At 37.3% G+C, this 24438-nt stretch overlaps 1 non-coding gene across 1 annotated transcript; it reads left to right on the top strand.

Annotated features, from left to right (window-relative positions):
• Nucleotides 1-4992: 4992 nt before the first annotated feature.
• LOC132225344 (U6 spliceosomal RNA) lies at nucleotides 4993-5096 on the top strand. The gene has a single exon (XR_009450866.1). It is a non-coding gene; the product is annotated as a U6 spliceosomal RNA (small nuclear RNA).
• The last annotated feature ends 19342 nt before the right edge of the window (nucleotides 5097-24438 follow it).

Raw genomic sequence — 24438 nt, forward strand, 5'->3', positions numbered from 1 at the left:
TCTCCTTCTCTACTGTGCCAAATCTCTTTGGACACTTCTTGTTCCCAGCTATTTATTCTTTGTATATTTAACTTAGGTGTCCTACTGTTACTATGCCTTAAGGGTCAGAACTGTCTTACTTTTCATCCCTCACAGTGTCTAACACAGTGATATATATATATATATATATATATATATATATATATATATATATATCATACTCCTTAAATATTTGTATTAAAGAATTAAAACCCAACAACAACAAAAACACACAGATCGTTTTTAAAATGGGCAAATGGACAAAGATTTTTCAAAGGTCATATATAAACATTCAATAAGCACATGTAAATAGGCTCACCATCACTAATAATTATGGAAATGCAAATCAAAACCATCATGAAATGCCATACCACACCAATTAGGATGCCATACCACACCAAGAGAAAATGACAAATATAAGAGAGGATATAGAGAATTTGAAACCCTTGTGCATTGTGGTGGGAATGTAAAATGGTACAGCTGCTGTGGAAAATAGTATGAATGTTCCTCAAAAAATTAAAAATCGAATTATAATATAAATGAACATTTTTACTCCTAATTATGTATCCAAAAGAATTAAAAGCAGGAAGTCAAACAGATACTTGTATATCAATGTTCATAGCAGGATTATTTAAAAGGTAGGAACAACCAAAATGTCTATCAATTGATGAATGAATAAACAAAATGTGGTCTATACATACAATGGAGTATTATTCAGCCTTAAAAAGGAAAAAAATTGAAATATATCAGACATGCAAGGACACATATTATATCGCTCCACTTATGTGAGGTACCTAGAATAGACACATTTATAGAGAGAGAAAGTAAAATAGAGGATATAGTAACTGGTAATATATAATATAAAGTAATGTAAATAATGAAACTCTAAGAGAGGATGGTTCCTATTCAAGGTATCCTTGGGGTGGTTATTAGCCTCATTGAGTTCCCATTTCTTTATCTGAAAAGGGAGGGTAATAATAGAACCTGCCACATAGAGTCACTTTGTTGGATTGAATAACATAATCCATGAAAAATACTTAGTACAGTGACTACCATATGTTAAGCACACTAAAAACTATTATCTATGACCAATAAAAGTAATTGAGTATCTCTTATGCACTCAATGCTGAATGCTAAGCCAAAAAAATGCAATTTATCCTGCGAATGAGGTAGTAGATTTTTTGAGCAAGAAATAGTGTTGGTGACAGGTTTTAAGTTGTGAACTCTGGGGATAGTAGAAAAGAAATATAAATTTTTGTTTGAAAACAAGTGGTTGAAATGGCAGATAAGCTGACACAATGAATTGCCAGAAAAATGGATGTTTCCAGGTAGCAGTTGGGTCAGTATTTACCAGATCCTATCTAGATTATCTCTATTCACTATGATTGGCCAATCTAAGGGAGGAGCGCATCTAATTAAGTATAGTCAAAGATGTAAAATGCCTATTGCTATTGTAAGGATGAACAAATAAAGACATATACAGAACTAATTTATCATTTCTTATATTTTATATATATATATATATTTTTAAAATATATTCCATTGATTTTTTACAGAGAGGAAGGGAGAGAGAGAGTCAGAAACATCGATGAGAGAGAAACATCGATCAGTTGCCTCCTGCACATCTCCCACTGGGGATATGCCCACAACCCAGGTACATGCCCATGACCGGAATCGAACCTGGGACCCTTCAGTCCGCAGGCTGACGTTCTATCCACTGAGCCAAACTGGCCTCGGCAGTATTTTATATTTTGATGTGAATGCTAAACCAACACTTAGGAATGTAATGCCTGTTTCAAAACTATCCCAGAACCAAGTTACTGAAACTTTTATTCCAACTAGAAAATGTCTTTTTGTTTTTCTTTGTTATGAAGACTATTAACACTATTTAAAATCAAAATTTTAAAAAAAACAATTTACAATGGTTTAAAATACTAAATAGGTAAAGCAAACCTCCCTGACTAAAAATAAATGACTCAAATTTAATAAAGACAAATTACCTAGAAAGTAGAAACAAATATTGTGATAATGGCAAACATTCTTTACAATCACCTTGAGATGAATAGAAGTAATTAATAAATGAACTAGCTGATGGTAACATTGCTTTTGACCACTTTACTTTCTGACAATTCATTTAGAGCCAGAGGTAAAAATTTTAAAATTCAAGCAACATAGTAAAATATGTAGAGCTGGTATAATTGGAAAATGAATTAAACTTTGTTAATTCAAATATGAATAAATTATATTAACAAATATAATGACAACTGCAAAATTTTCCCATCATTTATAAAACTTACCAAAAATATTTTTATAAGAAGGATAAATGACCAGAAATGCATAAAAGCACATGAACACATTCCAAATTTGCCTCAGGGTACACAAAATTAACTTTGTGTGCATGTGTCTGCATGTATCTGTATATATCTTTGTGTGCATATAGTTGCACAATTATAGGAAATAATTCAATTTTGACAAACATGCTGCTTTGTATGGTTTGATTTTATCATTTTTGTTTGCCAATATCTTTTTGATAAATTCACCACAATTCTGCCAAAAAATGGATTGTAGTTGGTAGAACCATGAAGAATAGTTGCACGGCTACTACAATATTGCAAGAGTGGGGGGAGGTGGGCCTGAATCAGTGCTCTGTGAGGGGCTTTGCTTACTCTCTAAGCTGAACAGCTTTTAACAGGAGTCTGGACTAGGACCTCCTCCAGATTCCCCACAATGCCTTTGCTTATTTTCATTATAGAACTTGCCACACTCTGTTCTATTCATTTGCTAACTAACTTGTACCCCACTAGAGTACAAAATTCTAAATGGCAAGAATTTTTTTTTCATTACTGTATCCCCAGTGTCTTTCAGAGAGTCTGTGGTATAGTATTCTTCCAAAATATTTGTGGAATAAAGAGAATTGTTACATGATTCTTGTGACTCATTAATGGACACTCCTCCTACATTCTACAGTATCTTGTATGGAAGATTCTTCAGTGATTCTCAATTATGGGACAGTTGTAGAGTATGAAATTCAAATGGGTGTTCTTTCTAAATGAACTCATCATTCTTTCTGAGTATTTACTTGCATGCACCAGGCAAATAGACTACTTAATGGCAGAAATACAAGTGAATCCAAATAAAATATGAAGGTGGCAAAATGTAAAGGAAGACGGCAGACTGTACCAACCAAGCATGGTTGCTTTAGTGGTTTGTAGAGAAAACACATTATAGTTACACATGGAGTTTAGTTACTCCTACAAAATGATAGAGTCTGGAAATAAAAAGAAGTTCAAGGAAAAGTGAGAACCATTCCTTAGTAAGATATGTAAAATAACAGATACCATTTATTGAGTACCTACTCCCAGCCAGGCATATCCTAGCTTCTACTCCCAGCCAGGCATATCCTAGCTTCTGCAACAAACATATAAGATAGGAACCATTATAAACCCTATTCTACAAATGAAGAATCTGAGGCACAGAGAAAGTAGGTAACTTTGCTAAGGACATATAACAACAACAAAAAAGCAAGAGCTGCGTTATAAACTCATGCACTCTGTCTCCAGAGTCTGTGTAATTAACCACAATGCTAGATGAATTAGAAAAATCTGTGGTGCACCTAGAGCTTTGAGTATGAAATTGGAAAAGACATCTATTTCCAAGCCCCCCATGATGGCAAAAGAAGCCTTCTAGCCTAAGGGTATTGCCCTCTGATTCTGTAGGGATGGAGGGACTCTCCAGTTCTAGAAGAGTCTATTTTCACTGAGCCACTGAAAAGAATTCTAGTTCATTCACAGAGAATTGTCTTGATATCAAGGATATTTCTACTTCTCGTTCTCACTGAGGCAAAACCAGGATGACTCAAATGGAGCAAATTTTAAGTTGTGTTCTGATATCCTCACAATTCCCTCCTATCTCCCAATTATGTAATCTAAAAATGAGGATAATACTAATATCTGCCTCACAGGGTTATTGTGGTTCTTATTACATGAACAGTGCTCAATACAGTGCCTGGTCCAGAATGAGTATTCATGAGTACTGTATTTGAAATGATTACTTTAGTTATTTTTTAATGTCTCGTCTCTCCCATTAGGCTACAAGTAGGTCTACATATTTTTATTGAAAATATCAATTAAAATACTCATAGACATAATTGAAAACACAAAATTATGGAATAACAAAAATGGAATAGAAACTTCTTGGAGTAGTTTCTGAGAAGGAAAGTAAAAGTGACCTTCCAAAGGAAAAGTTCCAATGCTTCTTGGACAGGGAGAAGATAAATTAGAACAACCTCAAAAGGCCTTTTTAATTTACTGAAACTATAAGACTTACATGAATAAAGCTTAACAATTTCTCCCTCCTTCAGTGACAATGTGTAAACTGCCAATGTACTGAGCTTTACTGTGTAATGGGTGGTATTATGATCCTCAAATATGCATCTGTGATACTTTTCAATAGTCAAAATAGGAACAAAGAGTACTGAATAAAATAGGAGAATAATTCCAACCTTTCACACACTTTGATAACAGGTGCAGAAAGTAGCACACTTTGATTTGCATCATGCAGCTTCTATGTAAAGCATATTTCTAAGAATCCTATCAATCAAATGTTTACTCTTTAATATCTGGTTTCTCCCTTCTTTTTTCCATCTTAGTTCAATAATTCACTCAACTGCATACTGATTCCATTATTGGGCTGGGAAACACTACTCTAAGACATCTATTTTGGAATAATCAATTGAAAAAAAAAGAAACTCACAAAAACCGGGTTGCACTGGGCAGTCTTAAAGTGGGGGTGGGGTGGGGTGGGAGGAAAAAGTCCAGACAGATTGGCTCAGTTGGTTGAGTGTTGTCCTATGAACCTAAAGGTTACCGATTAGATTCCCACTTGGAGCACGTATGGGAGGCGACAGATCAACATTTTTCTTTCTCTCTCTCTCTAAGCATGTCCTAGGGTAACGAATAAAAAAGAAATTAGCACTTGCTTCAGCAGCACATATACTAAAATTGGAACGATATAGAGAAGATTAGCAGGGCCCTTTGAGCAAGAATGACATGCAAATTTGTGAAGCGTTACATATTTTTCAGGCGAAAAGAAATTTTTTAAAAAAGCTGGGGTAGCAATACTTATGTCCAAACAAAATTAGACCTCAAAGTGAAAGCCATAAAAAGAGATAAGGAAGGCCACTTCATAATACTAAAGAGAGCAATTCAACAAGAAGATATAACTCTGGTAAACATATATGCACCCAATACAGGAGCACCCAAATACATAAAAAAAAAAACACACACACACACTTCTGGAGGATATCAAGGGAGATATTGACAGCAATAGTGTATAGTAGGGGACTTTAATACCCCACTAACACCACTGGACAAATCCTCTAAACTCTAAACAAAAAATCAGCAAAGAAACATCAATCCTAAATAACTCACTAGACCAGGTGGAATTAATTGACATCTTCAGAACATTTCAACCCAAAGTCACAGAATATACATTCTTCTCAAGTGCACATGGGTTATTTTCAAAGATAGACCACATATTGGGGAACAGACAAAGTATCTTAAAATTCAAGAAGATAAAAAAAATCATATCAAGCATCTTCTCAGATCACAGTGGAATAAAACTAGAAATCAACTACAATAAAAAAAATCAAACACATGGAGGCTAAATAACATGCTACTAAACAATGATTGGGTTACCAAAGAGATCAAGGAAGAAATAAAAAGCATCATGGCAACAAATGACAATGAAAACACAACAATCCAAAATCTATGGGTGGGACACAGTGAAAGCAGTCTTGAGAGGGAAGTTCATAGCTCTGCAGGCCTAGCTAAAAAAAAAAAAAAGAATAAAAAAAGAAAAGATGGTAATAAATTAAAGTATCTAACCCTAAAACTCAAAGAGTTAGAAAGATAGCAACAAGAAAAGCCCAGCATAAGCAGGAGGAAGAAAATAATAAAGATCAGAACAGAGATAAATGACATAGAGACCAAAAATAGAAAAAACAAACAAACAACAACAACAAAAAACAATACAAAGATCAACAAAACCAAGAGCTGGTTCTTTGAAAGGGTAAACAAGATTGATGAACCTGTAGCCAGGCTCACCAAGAAACAAAGAGAGAGGACCCAAATAAACAAAATCAGAAATGAAAGAGGTGAAATAACTATCGATCCCACAGAAATACAAACGATTATGGAAAAAATACTATGGACAACTCTATTCCAACAAAGTGGGCAACCTAGATGAAATGGACATATTCTTACAAAAATACAAGCTCCCAAAACAAAATCAGGAAAAATAAAAAAACATTAATAGGCCAATAACTACTAAATAAATTGAAGCAGTTATCAAAAATCTTCCAGCAAACAAAAGCCCTGGTCCAGATGGCTATACGGGGAGTTCTACCAAGCATTCAAAGAACTAAAACCTATCCTCCTCAGACTATTCCAAAAAATTCAAGAAGAAGATATACTTCTAAGCTCTTTCTATGAAGCCAACATTACCCTAATTTCCAAACCAGATAAAGACACCACAAAAAAGAGAACTACAGGCCAATATTTTTGATGAACAAAGATGCTAAAATCCTTAACAAAATTCTAGCATATCAGATTCAGCATTACATTAGAAAGATCATACACCATGACCAAATGGGATTTATTCCTGGGATGCAAGGACGGTTCAATATCTGCAAATCAGTAAATGTGATACATCACATAAACAAACTGAGAGACAAAAGTCACATAATCATATCAATCTATGCAGAAAAAGCATTTGACAAAATCCAACACCCTTTTTTGATAAAAACTCTCAGCAAAGTGGGAATAGAGGGATCATACCTCAACATAATAAAAGCCTTATGACAAAGATACAGCCAATATCATACTCAATGGGCAAAAACTAAACTCATTTCCCCTAAGAACAGGAACAAGACAGGGATGCCCACCTTCACTCCCATTGAACATAGTACTGGAAGTGCTAGCCATGGCGATCAGACAAGATAAAGAAATAAAAGGCATCCAAACTGGAAAAGACAAAGTAAAACTGTCTTTATTCGCAGATGACATGATACTATACATAGAAAACCCCAAAAGCTCCATAAAAAAACTATTGGACCTATTAAATGAATTTTCTAATGTAGCAGGATACAAAATAACACCCAGAATTCTATGGTCTTTTTATACACCAATAATGAGCTCACAGAAAGATAAGCCGGGGTGGGGGGGGGGGGAATCCCATTTACCAGTGCACCAAAAATTTAAGATACCTAGGAATAAACTTAACTTAGAAGGTAAAAGTCCTGTACTCAAAAAAACTACAGGACATTGAAAAAATAGATAGTGGAAGATATAAACAAATGGAAGAACATATCATGCTCATGGATTGGCAGAATCAACATCATTAAAATGTCCATACTACCTAAAGCAATCTACAGATTCAATGCTATCCCCATTAAAATACCAATGGAATATTTCACAGATCTAGAACAAACTCTCCAAAAATTCATCTGGAATGAAAAAAAAAGACCCCTAATAGCCACAACAATCCTGAGAAAAAAGAACAAAGTTGGAAGGATCACAATACCAGATATAAAGCTCTATTACCAAGCCATGGTTCTCAAAACTGCCTGGCACTGGCACAAGAACAGACAATAGACCAATGGAACAGAACAGAGAACCCAGAAATCAACCCAAGCCATTATGCTCAATTAATATTTTACAAAGGAGGCAAGAGCATACAATGGAGTCAAGACAGCCTCTTCAATAAATGGTGCTGGGAAATTTGGACAGATACATGCAAAAAAATGAAACTAGATCACCAACTTACACCATACATAAAAACAAACTCAAAATAGCTAAAGGACTTAAATGTAAGATGGGAAACCATAAAAATCCTACAAGACTCCATAGGCAGCAAGATAGCAGACATATGTCATAGCAATATCTTTACAGACACAGCTCCTAGGGCAATGGAGACTAAGGAGAAACTAAACAAATGGGACCACATCAAAATAAAAAGCTTCTGCACAGCAAAAGATACCATCAACAAAACAACAAGAAAGCCCACTGCATGGGAGAACATATTTGCCAAGGATATTTCCAATAAGGGTTTAATCTCTAAAATTTACAGATAACTCATACAACTTAACAAAAGGAAGGTAAATGATCCAATCAAAAAATGGGCAAAGGATCTAAATAGACAATTTTCGAAAGAGGGCATACAGAAAGCCCAGAGACATATGAAAACAAGCTCAAAGTCACTAATCATCCAAGAGATGCAAATCAAGACAAGATATCATCTCACACCTGTCAGAATGGCTATCAACAAATCAACAAATGGCAAATGTTGGCGAGGATGTGGAGAAAAAGGAATCTTCCTGCACTGCTGGTGAGAATGCAGACTGGTGCAGCCACTGTAGAGAACAGTATGAAGTTTCTTCAAAAAGCTAAAAGATGGAACTCCCATTTGATCTAATAATCCCACTTCTAGGACTATAACCCATTAAACCAGAAACACCAATCAGAACAGGTATATGCACTCCTATGTTCATCACAGCACAATTTATAATAGCTAAGATTTGGAAACAGCCTAAATGCCCATCAGCAGATGAGTGGATTAAAAAACTTTGGTACATCTACACAATGGAATACTACACAACTGTAAAAAAGAAGGAATTCTTACCATTTGCAACAGCATGGATGGAACTGGAGAGCATCATGCTGAGTGAAATAAGCCAGTCAATGAAAGAAAAATACCAAATTATCTCACTCATTTATGGATAATAAAGAACATAAAGTGATGAACGAAAATAGATACAGAGGCAGAGCAGCATCGAACAGACTGTCAAACTACAGCAGGAAGGCTGGGGAAGGTTAGGGGGAGGTAAGAGATCAACCGAAGGACATGTATGCATGCATATAAGCATAACCAATGGACACAAGATACTGGGGGGTAGGGGAGACCGGGAAGAAGGTCAATGGGGAAAAAAGGAGACATGTGCACTACTTTTTGTACTATTTTAAGTAATAAAATAAAAGTAAAAAAACAACAACAACAACTGCAGTACATCTACACAATGGAATACTATGCAGCTATTAAAAATGAACTTTTACCATTTGCAATAGCATGGATGGAACTGGAGAGCATTATGCTAATTGAAATAAGCCAGTCGGAGAAAGATAAATATCACATGATCTCACTCATATGTGGGATATAATGATCAACATAATTTGATGAACAAGAATAGATCCAGAGATAAATGGTGAAAAAAAGAAATTTAAAGGGGGAGGGGAGACATTGAGCATTTAGCATGGCCCCTTTCCTTATAAAGTTGAAATATTTTACCTATTTTAGTTAACATGTAGATAGCAGTTACTAAGAACCAAGTACTGTCCATAATACATACAAAAATTTAATTATAGAATACTTGATAGAATACTTAAGACTTTGATTTTAGCTAAGTTTTATGTTTGGGGTGGGGAAGAATATATTTGAGTTACAGCTATGTACTAAGAAGATGCATTTTCTTGAATTATCAGATGTTACTTCAATTTGGTGAGAGAAGAGTTAGGAACCAGCCATTGGAAATAACCCAGTTATACTAAGGAACTCAGGCTTCATCCCCCAGGCAATGGGAAGTTTCCATTATTTGAGAAACAGCATACTGTTTAGGCAGAGGGTTTATGGGTTATGACTGGACCAGGATTACAGGATTAAGATTTTTTTTTTTATGCAATAGAAAAAGTTTGCTTCCTGCCAATGTCTACATATTGAAAAGGGAAAAGAGAATTGAGAGAATTGTCCAGTGTTGGACACATTTTAAGTCACCCATAGATGCAGTCCAGTGAATAGGAGGATTAAAGTTATGCTCAATTGTGCCTCAATTCCCTTGATAATTCATGAATAAATGGATATATTTTTAAATATTTTACAATTTCTCTCTTTTTAAACTTTATATCCATGTATTATTTTACTGTTAGAAAATTCCAACCATAGAGATAATATTGATAACAACTACTACTATTTCTTAAAGGCCTGCTTTGAGCTAGGCAAATGCTATGCTAAATTCTTTCATCTCAGTAGGTGTTATATCATCATCTTTCAGGTGAGGGAATTGAGATTCAAAGAGATTATGCATCTTTCCAACATCATTTAGTTAGCTACTAGTAGAAATGGGACTCTTGCTATTTTCCCTATGTCCTTGACTTGGACCAAACTGACCTGCTTGCCATTCCTTTGTTACAGATGCTCCTTTTGCTCCTCAAACCGTTTTTGTTCTCTGTTCCTTCCGTTTGAAAAGCCATACTGAATCTTCTGTTCTCCCCTTTCAGGGCCTAGCACAAATATCTCTTCCTTTGAAATAGTTTATCTCCACCCCATCCCCCAAAACTGGTAGTTAGTCCTCAGTACTAAGTCCTTATATTTACATTGAAAACAAACTAGTAGGTGGGAAGTATGTTAGGAAGGCCTTAGTCAAGGTTTCTTTCTCTAATTTTTGGAACATCAGCCTCAAAGTCACTTGCCTTGCTGGTGCTGAGTACTTGTATATTAGAGAGAGTGGAAAGAGACTTGTTAAAGGGCCCTTTTCTGGGTACCATTCCAGACCTACAGAAACAAAATGTCTAGTCCTAAGTCCTTGGAATATGTAAGCACCCCAGGTCATTCTTAAAAATATGAAGGTCTGAGAAAACTTTGTACACATTAAACCTACTCAATTTCCCTGGTGACAGGTTCCATAGAAACAGGTATGGTTCCTAGGTGGAATTCAACCACTTCTAAATAAAAATCAGTATCACCTATACGAAAAAGAAAGGATTATAGAGATTGAACCTTTTTTTGTTTAATTTAAAAGAATTTGCTTTTTATTCTTTAAAAATGTAATATAAATTTAATCCAAAATAATGGCAAGATTATTTTTATTAAAGCTACCAAATATGTTTATAGTTGATTTGCCAATTTCCTTCTTGAAATGTAGGCTTTTTAGAGGTAGGTATTCTGTTGTTTACCTCTGTCTCACCCAACCCCATAACACTATCCAGATTCAGCACACAACTGGGGATAAATGTATATAGTCACTGAAACAAACAGCTAGACAAGAGGAAAGTAACATTCCCACCACAAGCATTGCATTCCACCCAAGGGTTCATTCAACAGACATCTGTTTCCAAGTGTTGGTTGTGGATAGACATAACTTTGGATCAACCCTGGTATCTGGTATTGAGGTGCTCACTATGGAGTAGGGAGATTAACATACACAAAAAAACTATAATATCGTGAACTATGTGATGAATATGATGAAGGAGGTATAAAAAAGCCCTTTAGAAGGATTGAAGGAAATGATTGTCTACTATTGGATTAAGGAGAACTGCATAAAGGAAGAGGCATACATCTAAAAATTACAGTAGCTTATATCATTTAAGAAAGAAAGTAGTGATAAATATTTTTGTTTGACCATAATATAAATTATGTTCAAGTAAAAATGAACTAGGAAGGCAATAGATGTTTGTTCTTAATTTTTATACCAGCAAGTACAGAATCCATAGGCAGGTTCTTGGAAATAAAATTTTTTCCAACTAATAAAATGTCAGGAATGTATTAAAAATTCTCAGAGAGGAGAACTATGAAATAAATTACTTTAATGGTAATAAAATCAAGACAAATTAAAGTTCCAGTGTTGACTTTCCAGCTAACTTTGAACAATTTTGTATATTGAGAACAAATGTCAATATAACTCCAAAAACTTATGAAGGACAGCATGTAAATAATATATTAAACAGTTTTTCATTTAAAAGCCTTGCCTTCCTCACATTTTATAGCTTCCCCATTTAGAATGTGAATTTTTGCCTGGAAGTGGCTTTGTTTTATTATATCTGCCACATATGTTTTTAGAGAACTATGTAGCTGAATTCTAATTCAGAAATTCTTCTTACATTTTTAATTCCCTAGATGAAGTTTAATTTCTTTGCTATGACTACTCAAGCTTTTTGAAATAAAGTAGAATATAAGGCAAATAGATTTATCCTTACTTTGGGGCATCTTAAAGTCTACTAATATCAAGTGCTAGGCACAAGTTACCCACAGGTTTAATGCTTCCCACTTTTCTTTTGTTAATGAAATGTTTGCACACCTGCTGCTGTGTGTACAGGAAGATTAAAACCTGCTGTCACTTTGTTAAGAAAAACCTGGGGGGGATTTAACACACCTGGCCTAAGGATTAAGGAAAACTGGTAAAACCAAAATTGGCCATTAGTTGACAGGAGCTTTCACTTGGGGTTTGGAAACAGGAAAGAAGATGTGCTGACCTTTAAAACTGACCGAAATCAATTAACCCATGTACCTGTCAACACTTCACGTCTGGTGCTTATGTTGTAGCCACTTTAACACTCCTATGAATTACTATCTGAAAACAAATTCTTCAGTATTTTATGATTAGGTAAAACAAAATGAAATGATAATTATGTTATGTGACGGAGGTGTCAGCTAACTATAATGGTAAACATGCTGCAATATATAAATGTATCAAATCAACACTTTGTACAACTTAAACTTACACAATGTTATAGGTCAATTATACCTCAATTGAAAAAAAAAGTGTGAAATAATTGAATTGAGAAAGCAGTTTCCCATCTGAATCACAAACGCAGTTCCTGTCAAAGGTTACAGTCCTTCAGAGACAGGATAGCAAGCCACTGAGAGAGATCAGAGGAGCAATTTGAGAAGTTGTGTCCTGAGTGTGAAACAAAGGGAAGGAAAATGTTCCTGGAGATATGCAGCTCCAGCAATAGTGAATGCAATATGCAGTTCCCCATCTCTATGTCTAGCCCTGTCAACAGGAGTATGTGCAGATTAGGGGAAGAACACCTTGTCACTCACCTGAAGGCTAAAAAAGCTCCTGTCTGTAAGTTTGCACAATTTTCTGACCTAATAAGGGCACAGTTGAGGCTGTGCAGAAAGCGCCAAGCACAGCAGGCATGGAGGATTTCACAACGTGACTCTTTGTACTTGAGTGGGTCTTTCAAGGAGGAACCCTGCAGGCATTCAGGCAGCTGCTTGGAAAGCAGAGAGGCCTAGAAAGTTTAATGGCTTGCCCAAGGCTTTGATAATGCCAGAGAGGAGGGAAACTAACCTCTTAGTCCTAACCACCAGGCCAAGATTCCCTCAACAAAGCATGTTTCTCTTGGAATATCAGGAGAGGCACTGTGGTCAAAGGAAGACTAAATGAAAAAGTTAACAAACAAACAAGCAAACCTTACTAACATTGAAAACAGAGTCCAATGGGTTGAATTGATACAAGCAACTCATTGTAAAATAGTTAACAGTTCATTTCAGCACCCAACTTGTGTGCATGGCTATAGGGGCCCCCATGTCCAAACCTGGAGGTCACTGGAGTTGTTTTAAGTGGGAGCTTGTCAGGCAATGGTTCTCTCCTCCTCTGTCTCCTCTGATAATCTTTGGATCGAGAAGCCACAACAGGGTGGGATTTATCATTAGTACAAAAAGTTTTGGGTCCAGTGGGTTCCTTTAGTGAATATGATGCTGGTCTGTGTTTTGAGAGTTTCTGAATGGTAAATATTCTGCCCTATTTCCTGCAAGAACCACTAATTGATCAAGCCAGCTCTTCACTGGTAAGTACTATTATTGTTTGTCAACAGTACTTTCTAAGGTGAAGGGCAGTTGGCTTTCATAAGTTCCCGGACTAAATTCAACTGGCAGACAAGCTACAAGTCAACAGATGGGCACTGCCTGGAAGTCTTACCTCCCTCTCATTCCTCCTTCCCACCTGCTGTCAGAGCCTGCTGCTTTTTCTCTGCACAGTCTGGTTTGTAGTTCTGCCTTCCTCTCTCTGTCATACCCATTCCCCGGCACCTCAGCAGGCTGTGACCACATTCTTCTCACAACTTTCCCTGGTTCAGTCACTCCATGAAGCTAATATTCAGGGCTTCTGCTGAAATCATGTTTTGTTTTGTATTTTGGGGTTTTTTTATTTGACATTTTGACCAGCTCACCCTGCTCATTCCTTGAAAGGTATCATCTTTCTGTGGACTCCAAGATGGTCGGTATTACAAAATTAATCTCATATGTGTTACTTGATATGAGTAAAAGATTAAAAATTCCTTACCTATTACCTATTAAGAGCTCAGATTCTGGGGCCTTGGTTTACTTGAGTCTGAAACCAATCTAATATCACTGAGTGGCTGTGTAATCTTGAGGGGCTTACTTCAAATTTCTGTGCCTCAGTTTTCCCAAATGTGAAATGCAGATAATAATAGTACTTATCTCATATGATTGTTATGAGAATTAACTAGGTGAATATTTGTAAAATGTTTAGAATAGTGCCTGACAAATTGTAAATGTTACATAAGGTTAAATAAAAATGAATAGACATTAAATAGAATAAGTATGGTTGCGAATATTCCTCCCATTCTATTATTTATGTGAGAAAACATTCTTGCCCAATAGGAAACTAAAAATATCTAAAATTACCACCACGGTTTTGTATTTAATTATCTTTCTCTGTATTAATAGATACAAATGTTTCTATTAGGGGGAAAAAGTTGTTTTACAAGGTCTTTTCTGGACCACTGAGGGTTTGTTTGTTTGTTTGTTTTAATAAGCTACCAGCTCCTGAGAAATGCCTTACAGATGCCACATAATCTCACCTCCCTATCTGTGCTCATGCTTTTCTCTCTCTGCTTCAATTGTTTGTGAAACCCACCTTTTCCTGTCATAACACCACACATCATCCAAGACTCCAAAGACATGCTCTCTTGCTATCCATGGTCCCCCAAGCTGGAACAAGCAGTTTCCACACTTGCTCTCTCACACAACAGTGTGTCCCTGAATCAGAAGTGCAAAGAGCATGCTCTGAGTTGTACATGGTTAGCTACTTATGTGTATCCTTCGTCACTGGGCTGAAAACTGAGTGAGGGACTGGTTTCATTCATCTTTGTATCCTTGGTGATTACATAGGCTCAGGATCTGGCAAAGATTGCTGCTCTGCTAATGTGGAAGTGACTTGTAAAGTGACTTGTTTCATTTGGGTTTCTAACTTTTAGGCCAGCTAAGTCACATTTAGAAAGTATAAATGACAGATTCTCTTGTCTAGCTATTTAAAATTCCAAGGACTTTTAAAAAACTTATACTTTTCTCTCTCTCCCCACAAAAAAAAAAAATATTGGTGCTTCCTCAGTAGTTCTGCAACTATGCTGGTCATGCACTCACCTTATGTTTTTCCATTACATTTCCTTGGCAGTCATATTTTAAGATCTCAATTTCTTTGCATATTACTATAAAGCTAAATCTTTCTAGGCCCCATACATAGACACTGAGAGTGATCACCAATATTTGTGTTCTTTTTCTTCCTAGATTCATAGGATCAGTGACCTCCCACTTTCTCTTACAGTTAGGAGCAGCCACCATATGACTGAGTTTAGCTTAAGTGATATAAGTAGAAGTGATATGTGCCACCAAACTTGGCTCAAATATCTCTCACTCTCTCTCTGTGCACTAAACATGAGAGGCCTCCCAAGACCAAGAAGAGGATAAGACTAAAGATAAATGGGGACCAGTTCAGCAAATAACTGCATGAAGAAAAGTCTCTTCCAACTGGCCTATTCAGAACTGTGAGCTAAGCAGAAGTTAAACTTTTCAATATATATGTATATTTTTATTGATTTCGGAGAGGCAGGGAGAGGGAGAAAGAGATAGAAACAACAATGGTGAAAGAGAATAATTGATTGGCTGCCTGCTGCACATCCCTTACTAGGGATCAAGCCTGCATCTCTGGCATGTGCCCTGACCAGGAATTGAACCATGACTTCCTGGTTCATAGGTTGATGCTCAACCGCTGAGCCATGCCAGCCAGGCAAAAGTTAAACTTTTATAGGATTAAGGCACCTAGGCTTTAGGGCTGTTTTAGACTTAGCATTCCAACTAATACACCTCAGTACCTAACAGAGTGTTACATTGTTTTATGTATAGTATCATGTCATCTGCAAATAAGGACAGTTTTACTTCTTCTTTCCCAATTTGGATGCCTTTTATTTCTTCATCTTGTCTGATCGCTATGGCTAGTACTTCTAATACTATGTCAAACAGGAGTGGTGAGAGTTGGCATCCTTGTCTTGTTCCTATTCTTAGGGGAAATGAGTTTAGTTTTTGCCCATTGAGTATGATTTTGGCTGTAGCTTTGTCATATAGGGCTTTTATTATGTTGAGGTATGATCCCTCTATTCCCACTTTGCTGAGAGTTTTTATCAAGAAAGGCTGTTGGATTTTGTCAAATGCTTTTTCTGCATCAATTAATATGATTATGTGACTTTTGTCTCTCAGTTTGTTTATGTGATGTTTCACATTTATTGATTTGCGGATATTGAACCATCCTTGCATCCCTGGAATAAATCCCACTTGGTTATAGTGTATGATTTTTCTAATGTATTGCTGAATCCGATTTGCTAGAATTTTGTTGAGGATTTTAATATCTATTTTATTCAAGGATATTGGCCTGTAGTTCTGTTTTTTTGTGGTGTCTTTATCTGGTTTTGGGATTAGGGTAATGCTGGTTTCATAGAAAGAGCTTGGAAGTGTGTTTTCCTCTTGAATTTTTTGGAACAGTCTGAGGAGGATAGGTTTTAGTTCTTCTTTGAATGATTGGTAGAACTCCCCTGTAAAGCTGTCCAGACCAGGACTTTTTTTTTCTGAAAGATTTTTGATCACTGTTTCAATTTCTTCGGTAGTCATTGGCCTATTCAGTTTTTTTTTTATTTTTCTTGGTTGAGTTTTGGGATCTTGTATTTTTGTAAGAATATGTCTATTTCATCTAGGTTGTCCATTTTCTTGGAATAGAGTTGTTCATAGTATTTTTTAATAATCATTTGTATTTCTGTGGGATCGGTTGTTATTTCACCTCTTTCATTTCTGATTTTGTTTATTTGGGTCCTCTCTCCTTGCTTCTTGGTGGGCCTAACTAGAGGTCCATCAATCTTGTTTATCTTTTCAAAGAACCAGCTCTTGATTTTGTTGATCTTTTGTATTTTTTTTTTATCTCTATGTCATTTATCTCCACTCTGATCTTTATTATTTCCATTCTTCTGCTCATGCTGGGCTCTCTTTCTAACTCTTTGAGTTGTTGGGTTAGGTAATTTATTACCATTGTTTCTTGTTTTTGTGTGTGTGTGTGTGTGTGTGTGTGTGTTTCTGCTGTAGGCTTGTAGAGCTATGAACTTCCCTCTCAAGACTGTTTTCATTGTGTCCATAGATTTTGAATTGTTGTGTTTCCATTGTCATTTGTTGCCATGATGTTTTTTATTTATTCTTTGATCTATCTGGTAACTCAGTCATTGTTTAATAGCATACTATTTAGTCTCCAGGTGTTTGATTTTTTTATTGTTTTTATTGTACTTGATTTCTTGTTTTATCCCATTGTGGTCTGAGAAGATGCTTGATATGATTTCTATCTTCTTGAATTTGAAGAGACTTTGCCTGTGACCCAATATGTGCTCTATCTTTGAAAATAATCCATGTGCACTTGAGAAGAATGTATATTCTGTGGCTTTAGGGTGAAATGTTCTGAAGATGTCAATTAATTCCATCTGGTCTTGTGAGTCATTTAGTATTGATGTTTCTTTGCTGATTTTTTGTTTAAAGGATTTGTCCCATGGTGATAGTGGGGTATTAAAGTTCCCTACTATGACTGTATTGCTGTCAGTCTCTCCCTTGATATCCTCCAGAAGTTTTTTTGTTTTTTTTTTAATGTATTTGTGTGCTCCTGTATTGGGTGCATATATATTTACCAGAGTCATATCTTCTTGTTGGATTTCTCCCTTTAGTATTATGAAGTGGCCTTCATTATCTCTTGTTATGTCCTTCACTTTGAAATCTAATTTGTCAGATATTAAGTATTGCTACCAAAGCTTTTTTTTCATTTCCATTCACCTGAAAAGCCTTTTTCCATCCCTTAACCATCAGTCTGAGTCCTTTTTTCTGAGGTGGGTTTCCTGTAGATAGCAGATATATGGATCATGTTTTCTTATCCACTCAGCTACCCTATGTATTTTGATTGGGGCATTTAATCTATTTATATTTAAAGTTATTATTGATAGGTACTCGTTTGTTGCCATTCTTTTTTTCTCTACGCCTATGTTCTTTATTCGTTTCCTATTTCTTCTTTTTACAGCAGACCCTTAAGCATTTCTTGCATTGCTGGTTTGGTGGCAATAAATTCCCTTAGTCCTTTATTGTCTGTGAAGCTCCTGATTTCCCCCCTCAATTTTGATTGATAGCCTTGCTGGGTACAGTATTCTTGGATTCAGACCCTTCCTTTGCATGACTTTGTATATTTCATTCCATTCTTTTCTGACCTGATGTATTTCTGTTGAGAAATCAGTCGCTAGTCTGATGGGGGATCACTGTTATAAAGAGGTCAATAGAAAGCATCAACAGTAGACTAGAAGAAGCAGAGGACCGCATCAGTGAGCTAGAAGACAAGGTAGTAAAAATTATAGACCAGGGAAATGCTCAGGAAAGTGATTGAAACACTTGGAATACATGTAAATAGAGCCTTAATATCTGTAGGGCAGTGTTGAAACACTGAGAATTCATCAACAAAGAGGTGTGAAATGATGAGTATACTGTTTTACACATTTCCTTACAGTTTTCTGGGCTTTACAAAAATGGATTTTTAAATTGTTAAACCACATTCTTCCAAAAACACCAACTCATTGAGCCTGAATTATAAATGTAAACAGTATACTCATCATTTCACAGCTCTTTGTATGAGGATTCTCAGGGTTTCAACACTGCCCTACAGATATTAAGGCTCTATTTACATATATTCCAAGTGTTTCAATCACTTTCCTTAACATTTCCTGGTCTATCGGCAGCCATCTTTCAACCTCCTATTTTATCTTTAGACATTCAGGAACCATTAAAGGGACTTAATAAGAATTATGCTGTGACTTCGTTTTTGTTTTTGAAAGATCACCCTGGCTACTGTATGGAGGTTGGATCTGAGGTTTGGCAAGACTGTAGGCATGGATATATGTCAGTGAAGTATAATGGTAAAGAAAGATGAGGTCTTAAATGAAGGCAGTGTCAGGGGATACAAAGAGAGAAAAAACTGAAAATATAAGCATGGCCAAATGTAAAATATACATGATCCTTTACTATGCCACATGTGTCATAGTTTGTTAATCTCCCAGAGATATATAGAACTCTCCAGCACCATATTTCCATTTATTTACCCTAAAGTGAACTTTCTGCATTGATCATGACACCCTATAGGGTCACTTTGAACCTGTGATGAATGAAAACTCTCAAGCCTTATTAATATGAACTGCTCTAAAACCACATTATCTTTTCTATCTAAAGTCTGTGTCCATTGCCTTAAAGAAGAGATTATCATTTAGCAGCACACACACAAGGTCAAATCTTGATACACAACTTCTTTATATAGAGAAAAACAGAGTCAAAGTCATATCTAGAATAACTGTACATCTCTTCTCTCTTCTTTTTAAGGTTTCACTTAAAGAACCCCTTATAATCTACACTAATAAAAGAGAAACATGCAAATTAACCATCACTCTGCTATACCCAACAGCCAATCAGGAGCAAGTATGCAAATTAAACCAACTAAGATGGCAGCGGCCAAAGAGCTGGAGTGAGCAGGAAGCTTGGGTTGCCCCCGGCGATGGAGGAAGCCAAGCTTCCCACCTGCCCTGGCCAGCCCTAGGCTCTGCTCAAGGCTACAAAGTTTCAATTATAGAAGATAAATAAATCCCAGATACCTGATTCCAGCCCACCCTGGCCACTGCTAAAAGGGGCGCTGAAAAAAAAAAGAAAAAAAGGAGAGCCCCAGTTTGCTGACCATTGGGTTAGGGGAAATCAGGCAGGCAGGCAGGCAGGCAGGTGAGTGGTTAGGAGCCAGCAGTACCAGATTGTGAGAGGGATGTCCGATTGCTGGTTTAGGCCCGATCCCTGTAAACTGGCAGTAGGACATCATTCGAGGTGTCCCAGATTGGAGAGGGTGTGGGCCAGGCTAAGGGACAACCCCCCCCCCGCATGAATTTCATGCACCGGGCCACTATCACTATATAATAAAGAGGTAATATGCAAATTGACCCTCACACCCTCACATCAAAATATGACTGCCCCATGTCGTCACAAGATGGCCACTCCCACGTTGTCACAAGATGGCAGGCAGGGGAGGGTAGTTGGGGGTGAGATCAGGCCAGCAGGGGAGGGCAGTTGGGGGAAATTGGGCTGGCAAGGGAGGGCAGTTGGGGGCAATCGGGCCAGCAGGGGAGCAGTTAGGTGTCAATCAGGCTGGTAAGGGAGTGATTAGGGGCAATCAGGCAGGCAGGCAGGCGAGTGGTTAGGAGCCAGCAGTCCCAGATTATGAGAGGAATCAGGCCTAAACCGGCAGTTGGACATCCCCCAAGGGGTCCCAGATTGGAGAGGGTGCAGGTTGAGCTGAGGGACACCCCTCAGTGCACAAATTTCATGCACCAGGACTCTAGTAGTATTATAATATGTAAAGCAAGGTTAGGATCTGAATTTGTATCCTCTCTCCAGTACATAAAATGTAGAGAAAGCTAATAAACCTGTCTGAGGTAAGGTTTCATCATCTGCTAAATGATAGTAAAGTTACTTATCTAGTAGAATTTTCATTCAACAAATATTTATTGAGCAGCTGCTATGTGCCAGGTGCTGTGTTAGGTACTAGGAATATAATACCAGATATAAACATCCTAGGGTCCATGTCCACATGGAACTCATGTTGTAATAGTGTTTGAGCATTAGAGAAAATGCATATAAAGTACCTAGCATAAGGCCTAGAATATATGCTAGAGAAAGATGGCTACAATTTTTCAACTAGGTGGTGTTACACTCATCACATGGTCTACTTAAACTTCTGCTAAAATTGTTAAAACTGGTAGAATTATATGCATGTGTGTTGTACATAGCCCCCATACACCAAATGTACATATAGCCACAATGGCACTGAAAATCAAGTGGAAATGCAACCAAGGACTCAGAATGTGTGAGGACCATCTAGAAGTAGATACAATTGAATTATCTGAGATACAGAAACAAGAGAAAACACAACCTAAAGGACAGGAAGGAGCAAACAACTTCTAAGGTAATGACAATTAGAGAAATTTCAAGAACAGAGGAAAAAATATGAAGAACCTGAGGAATTCCTAGGGAAACATTTCAAGGTAATAAATGTACACTATTCAGAAAGTAAGAGAAAGACATCTTCATAGCTAAACACACACACTACTAGTAAAACCAAAAATGAACTACCTGACTGGAAAAAAGCTCCTTATGAGAGTATAGAAACCTGACAAAGAAGCAGAGAAAGTAACGCAGTAGTTATGGGCTCCACTGCAAGCATGTCTGTGTATATGTAGTGTGGTACGTGTATGAGTCAGGGAGCAACATTGCCTAGGAGAGAGATACACTAAAATCCTCCACCAGCAACACAGAGCCGTGCTTATTGGAAGTGGATTAGAGAGGCCTCTAAGCCTACCCACCATATACAGAGACCTGCCAGTTTACTCTCTCTAGCTACTTACCCAGAACCTCAATCATCCACCTGCTGTTATTTAAAGGGGAGTGCATTTGGACCAACACACAAGTGCTTTCCTTAGATATAGACGCATGAAATGCAAATCTTTATTCAAAATAAAGTGGATCAATAGATGTGAGGAAAACAAGGAAGATGAGAGAAAAGGACCAAGATGTGTAACATAAATAAAGGTCCACAACTGACTCAATAGGAAATAGATAATTTAGTGAAAAAAGGAGAAGTATAAATACTTAGAAAAATGTGAAAGGAGATTCATTCATTAAACAAACAAACAAACAAATATTTCTATGAAGAAAAGCAATCCAATGATAAGAAAATATATTCAAGAACTAAAAGTATGACTGGTAAAACCTATAATAATAATAAAAGGCCAGAACCAGTTTTGCTCAGTGGATAGAGTGTCAGCCTATGGACTCAAGGGTCCCAGGTTCGATTCCAGTCAAGGGCATGTACCTTGGTTGTGGGCACATCCCCAGTGGGGGGCATGCAGGAGGCAGCTGATCAATGTTTCTCTCTCCTTGATATTTCTGGCTCTCTATCCCTCTCCCTTCCTCTCTGTAAAAAATCAATAAAATATATTTTAAAAAAATAATAATAAAAGCATAATATGCTAATTAGACCAGATGTCCTTCCAGACATCATTCTGGATGTCCTTCCAGATGAAGCTGGGGCTGGAGGGAAGCTGCCCGGGTCCTGGGTGCTGGAGGGAAGCTGGTGCCAGCAGCCAGGATAAGGAAGGACTACTCTTGCATGAATTTTCATGCATCGGGCCTCTAGTATGAAATATAAGAGAAAGGCTGAATAACAAAATAGAAATAGAGAGCAACTAAAGTCATCATCTCAAAGATAAGGTTGAGGGAATCATTCATAATGTAGAAAAAAATGACAAGACATGGAATACTGCAGGAAACAATTCCCAGATATAAATTCCAACAGCAGTAATAGGAGCCAAGAAAGTAGGGATCATGTGAATGGATAAAAGGAAATAATCTGAGAGCTAGCAGGGGAACAATCTGCAGAATGGAGGCAACACAGAATATTTCTATCTGAAAGGACTCACTGAGTATCACTGGAGGTAAAAACAGGAACCTTTCCCATAGTTGTATACATCCTGGTAATATTTCAGAGCTCTAAATCTGAAAAGTTTCCAGAGAAGGAAAACAAAAATCAGACCAGCATCAGGCTTAACATCAGTAATTATGCATGACTATGATTTTGAACCTAAATTTAATATATAGCCAAGCTACTATTCAATAAGCTCAAGCCATGTTTGGGCAAACAAAAAATCAATAAGTTTACTATCTAGAGACCCCCTGAAAGAAATATCTGACAATGTATTTTAACAACAATATGAGGTAGACTAACCAAGATAAAAATAAAACAAAAATTATAAATTATAATAATATACAATTTTGCCAATAATTATTTAGTTTCATATTATTGCAGATAACATAAATGATTAGTGTTTTTGGAGGACTACATACATTTGGAGGGGTCAACATACATTTTAAGTGCACAGACACTTCTAACCCACAATTTGGTTTCTGAGTACTTATCCTTATGTGAACCAAGAAGCATGTAGACTGTGTCTCACCGCATCATTGTTGGGTAAAAATTTAAATGGCTATTAATTTGGGAGTGGCTAAATAAATTACAGCATCATCTATATTAGAGTTTAATGTGATATATTTCAACACAATGATGTATGCACTGGCATAGAAAGATCTATAATATATATATATATCTTGTAGTGAAAATAAGAATGGTGGAATAATACATAGAATGAAGTCCAATTAATATAAAAATGTTTATTTGTACATCTACACAGCTAGAAATAGAAACTAAACTATTGTTGTATCTGGGAATAAAGGGGGGAATTAAGGGCACACTTTCCATTTTTATCCTATATTCTGCATGTTTGAAATGATTTTTCACTACAAGATGTTATCTACACATTACTTACGTAACAACAAATTAAAATATCTTCACTTTCTTAATTCTTTTTCATAAATAAGTCATCCTATATAATAAAAGTCTAATATGCAAATAGACCAAACAGTGGAACAATCAAACAACAGGTTGCTATGACGTGTGCTGACCACCAGGGGGACACAGAACATGGCGGGCATCAGCAGCAGGCAGCAGAGCATGGGACATGGAGGGCATCAGCCATGGCAGGATAGAAGAGCAGGTGAGCAGGGGCGCCAGACCAAGGTGGGGTGCCAGTCGCTGTCATTGGCACAAGCCTTTGGTAGTTACTGAAAAGTTTTTGCTCCCAGGAGCTGCGGTCCCGCCAGGTGTGAGCATCTGCTGACAGCGCCGGCGCCACTCACACCCATTGCTGGTGCCAGAGCCGCCACTTGCACCCACTGCCGGTGCTGGAGCCACCTTTCACACCCGCTACCAGTGCCCAGCACCAGTCCCAATTGCTCAAGCTGTCAGTGGGCGTGAGTGGCGGCTGATGGCCTCGATCACCCCTGAGGGCTTCTACACCTCCCCCTGCTCCTAAGGGGCGATCAGGGCAGCAGCCACCGCTCACACCTGCTGACAGCGCTAGCTCTGCTCACACTCGCTGCTGGCACCAACCCCAATTGCTCGGTATTGGCAGCGGGTGTGAGCAGGGCCAGTGCTGTCAGTGTGTGGGAGCGGCAGTGGCGGGAACAAGGCTGCCAGCAGACAGGGGACTGGACTGGGGGCTGTAGCAGGAGGAGCTGGGTAGAGGTACAGAGGACAGGCTGAGACTTGCCCCTGTGCCCATCGCAGCCTCGCGGCCCACAGTTCCTTTTAAGGTGCACAAATTTATGCACTGGGCCCCTAGTATTTCCATAAGC

Source organism: Myotis daubentonii, chromosome X, assembly GCF_963259705.1.
Source record: "Myotis daubentonii chromosome X, mMyoDau2.1, whole genome shotgun sequence".
Classification (NCBI taxonomy): domain Eukaryota; kingdom Metazoa; phylum Chordata; class Mammalia; order Chiroptera; family Vespertilionidae; genus Myotis; species Myotis daubentonii.